General features: G+C 36.4%; 1 protein-coding gene across 3 annotated transcripts in view; it reads right to left on the bottom strand.

Moving 5' to 3' along the window:
- Nucleotides 1–4,885, bottom strand: part of EPHA3 (EPH receptor A3) — a 362,563-nt gene that overhangs the window by 177,732 nt on the left and 179,946 nt on the right. The gene's annotated exons all lie outside the window — the stretch shown is intronic.

The raw sequence follows: 4,885 nt of genomic DNA on the forward strand, positions 1-4,885 counted from the left end.
CATACAGAGTGAAGTAAGTCAGAAGGAGAAAAACAAATACCGTATGCTAACACACATATATATGGAATATAAAAAAAAATGTTCTGAAGAACATAGGGGCAAGACAGGAATAAAGACACAGACCTACTAGAGAATGGACTTGAGGATATGGGGAGGGGGAAGGGTAAACTGGGACAAAGTGAGAGAGTGTCATGGATGTATATACACTACCAAAAGTATAATAGATAGCTACTGGGAAGCAGCTGCATAGCACAGGGAGTTGAGCTCGGTGCTTTGTGACCACCTAGAGGGGTGGGAGGGAGGGATACGCAAGAGGGAAGAGATATGGGGACATATATTTATGTATAACTGATTCACTTCATTATAAAGCAGAAACTAACCTACCATTATAAAGCAATTATACTCCAATAAAGCTGTCTTAAAAAAAAGAATATATCAGAACAAATTTGGCAGAAATTATTAAAAGATTGTTTTAAATAATAAAATAATTGATTAAAATAATATTCATTACTTTATAAGTTTATGAGGGAAGATATAATTTTGTTTATAGACACTTGTATAATAGAACTTCAGCGAGAAGTACCTCATTAGAATCATTTAAAAATGGTGATATAATCTACAGAAGTGAACATTTAGCAAAGCAACAGAAGAATTGTCCAACTAGGAGCCAATGAAAGTCTCACAGTTTGTATTATTTGACATTATATTTGATAAAACACAGGAGAGATTTCAGAGGATGAATCCTAAACTGAAGACCAGGCAGCATGATCTGTTATATCAGGTATCTCTTCGGCTGAGCTTTCTTTGATGTTTATAACGCAGAAATCTAAACTTTACCCATAATGGCTTCACTACCCAGAAAGGCCACTCAATATAAAGCAATGTAAACTCATCCACTTCGATTAATCATACTTGAATGGAAAGAAAGGAAGAATGGCAGAGTGGCAATTGGTAGGAATTATAACTTTTTTGTCCTCTCTGTATATTTATTTTCCTCTTCTTTGTCATTGTAAGTCTCAATTCTCTTTATCATCCCCTTGCATATGTGTACATGCACATACTCATGCATATTTAACCTTCTAGCACTGAGGAGAATGCAGAAAAGTAGATAAAATTTTAATTTCTAACATGAGACTCGGTAAATAAAATTAAATACAATATACACATATATATGTGTGTGTATATATATGTATATACATATATATATGTCTCGGATAGAGAAATTTAACAAATTACAATTGGTATAAGGCTCTCAAATGAACTTGCCTGGCACAACCTGTCTGCTCCAGGATCCCATTGTAAAGGATGGATTACTTTAGTATACTACATATAATTTCTTTTTCTTAGAATATCTTCAGGAATAAATTCTGAAACCATTCATTTTTAGTACCAACTTTAATACCAAATTTAGCCAACCATAAGGCAACTTAATGAGCATTCTGGGCTGCCAGTGGGAATAAAGAATAAAAGGCAGAACCAAGCCCCAGCTTCTCTCCACCAGCCCACATTCCCCACCCTAAAAGAATTCAGATACAGAAAAGTTAAGCTCTGTACACTTCAATGATCTCTGATGATAGGTGCATCCCACTTACTAGCTCTCTGACCAGGAACATGTCAACTCACTTTTCTGTTTCAGTTCCTTAGCTTGTAAAACAGGGGTAATAATAGCAACTACCCCATAAGGTGTTTCTGATGACTACATAGATTAATATATGTAAAAACTTGGAAACTTGTTTGTCACAGTAGGTGCTATATTAATATCAGCTGTTACTGTAGTGATTGTTATGTCACAATTCCACACCTATAAGTGATACTTTGCCATCAGTATAGGGTAAAAATATCTTCAGAATTCTTTATTAAGACCAAAGAACATTTAAAACTGTTTAGAAGCATTTCCATCAATTTCAGGTTAAATAAACATGCTTCCCATTTTGAGGTTTAAACTTTAATTATTCTGACAATTTTCTAAATCATAAAACTTCATTATTCGGTAACACTGAAAAAAGGCAACAGCATTTATGCAAACATTATGGTGCTTTTGAGTTTTAATATGCCTAGTAGTGTTCAAGGCTTACATAAACAGTATTTATTACCGGGCTAATTATAGGGACCTTTGGTTGGGTTTACCATGTGAGAACATTACTAGGTTATGGTCACCATTTGCCACCGGCAGAGAAGGATTGCCAAGCTTGTATCTCCATTGGCTCTAAAACAACTTGCAGCAACGGAACACTGAAGTCTGTAACACTTTTCGTCACATAATAGTTTCTGTGCTTGTCCACACACAGGCACTTTAAAGTAGATATACAGTACATTCAGTATCCACTCAAGGATTTGAGATAAAGTTTATGAAAATCGGTATAAATGTCAACATTATACAGCATCATAGTCCTATATTTGTGTCAGGAAGGCGTATTACCAGTTTAAGGCTGTAATCATTCATATTCTATCAAGTAATGTTATGACACATACATTTAGAAAGATGTTCTGCTCACAGAAAGTATTATATTACAAAGACAAATGCATATATACCCGAGCCTGAATATACAACATTGACTATGTATGTGAGAAATTGTTTTTTATCATGGTAACTATTATACAAAAATGCTGAGCAAATGTGTTGTTGTTGTTTTTTTTTTAATTGTACTATTTTGTAGCTGCTGGTAAATAATCTATTGTTATGAAGCATGCACATCTTAGGCTTTTTTTTTTACTTTCTTCCCCCCAAAATAAATTCTGGTATGTTTTCTTATAAGGTAGGCATACCTCTATGGAACTGAAATAGTAATCTGTTATATTACCATATTCAGACATTTTTGTCAGAAAAACAAAAGGGAAAATGAACAATTTGGTGTATTTTCTTCCATTTTTAAGGAAAACTCAAGATCAATGTTCCTCTAGGGAGAAGCTTTAGTGGGGAGAAGAAATGGCTGAAGTAGGATTCAGTTCTTGCACATTATCTCTGCTTTGTTTGTACACTCTGCCTTCATTACCTCACCCAGGCCCAGGGCTTAGTTATGATGCCCGAAGGTACCATATAATCTGGTTATCTCCCTCAAATGTGCTAACACTGGCAGTCACCTATCACAGTAAATGGCATTTTCCCTCTGCTAAGACCCAAAGCCCTGGAGCCATCCTGACTCCTTTTTCTGTCTTCTTATATCCAAAGCAAATTCTGTCAACTCTACCTTCAAACTATATCCAGTATTTTACCAGTTCTCACCACTGCTGCCACCATTTTCTAAGACTTCCTGGATCTCTTGGTTGAATTACTGGAAAACTTCCTAACTGGTCTCTCTGGGTTCACTTTGCCCACATAGAGCTTCATTCCAACACAGCAGAGTAAGCATGAATTGGAGGATGAGGATGTGCCTCCTCTGTCCACTCCAATGGCTCTGATTTTACTCAAATAAAATCACAAGTCTCAGCATGGACTATAAGACCCTACTTGATCTGGCCCATGTCCCTTATGCTGCTTCCCTTACATGCCACCCCTCTCTTCCTACTACACTCTGGTAAACTGGCCTCTTTAATATTCATGAAACACACCAATAATACTTCTGGCTCAGGGCCTTTGCTCTTCTGCAAATGCCTGGCATGCTCTCCCTCTATCAGAATGGTTTGCTTCCTCAATTCCTTCAGGGCTTCATCCAAATGTCACCTTCTCAGTGAGGCCCTCCTTTTAAACATTGCAAACCCAATCCCTAGAACTTCTTATTCTCCATTTACAATTTATTTTTGCTCCCCATAAAGTATTATCTTCTGTTGGATTTATTTTGTTGTATGATTTCTTCTTTACTAGGGTTAAAACATCATAAAGGCAGAGATTTTTGTCTGTCATTCAATGTTGTATTCCAATTGCAGAGGCAACTGCCTATCGTGTAAGTGTTCTTTCAACATTTATTGAATGAATGAATGTAGTCCAGGAAATCTTCTCTGAGGAGTAACATTTGTTCTGAGGCCCTGGTATCAAGAGACGGAAAACTATTAGACAGTCCAGTGGCAGAGAATATTCTAAGCAAAGGAAATGACCTTAGCACCTGTCAGCCTTTGAACAAAGAGAGACATGAAATGACTTATATTTTTAAATAATTGTCCTAACTTCTGGGTTAAGAACAGTAGTTGGAGTAAAATAAGTGAAAATGAAAGAGGTAGGGGCTAAGTTCCACGAAGAAGGAAATAGACAGGGCTTCCAGGTTATAGTAAGAAGTGGAATTTCATTTTAGATGAAAAAGGAAGCACAGCTGAAGGGGGCTATTAAAGGTATGGGCGGAGGGAAATATATAATCTGGTTGTATTTTTAAAAATCCATTGGCTAGACACTATCAAACTCTTAGAGGAGAACATAGGCAGAACACTCTATGACATAAATCACAGCAAGATCCTTTTTGACCCACCTCCTAGAGAAATGGAAATAAAAACAAAAATAAACAAATGGGACCTAATGAAACTTAAAAGCTTTTGCACAGCAAAGGATACCATAAACAAGACGAAAAGACAGCCCTCAGAATGGGAGAGAATATTTGCAAATGAAGCAACTGACAAAGGATTAATATCCAAAATTTATAAGCAACCCATGCACCTCAATAACAAAAAAACAAACAACCCAATCCAAAAATGGGCAGAAGAACTAAACAGACATTTCTCCAAAGAAGATATACAGATCGCCAACAAACACATGAAAGAATGCTCAACATCATTAATCATTAGAGAAATGCAAATCAAAACGACAATGAGATATCATCTCACACCGGTCAGATTGGCCATCATCAAAAACTCTAGAAACAATAAATGCTGGAGAGGGTGTGGAGAAAAGGGAACCCTCTTGCACTGCTGGTGGGAATAATGTAAATTGATACAGCCACTATGGAGAACAGTATGGAGG

This window comes from Physeter macrocephalus, chromosome 1, assembly GCF_002837175.3.
Source record: "Physeter macrocephalus isolate SW-GA chromosome 1, ASM283717v5, whole genome shotgun sequence".
Classification (NCBI taxonomy): domain Eukaryota; kingdom Metazoa; phylum Chordata; class Mammalia; order Artiodactyla; family Physeteridae; genus Physeter; species Physeter macrocephalus.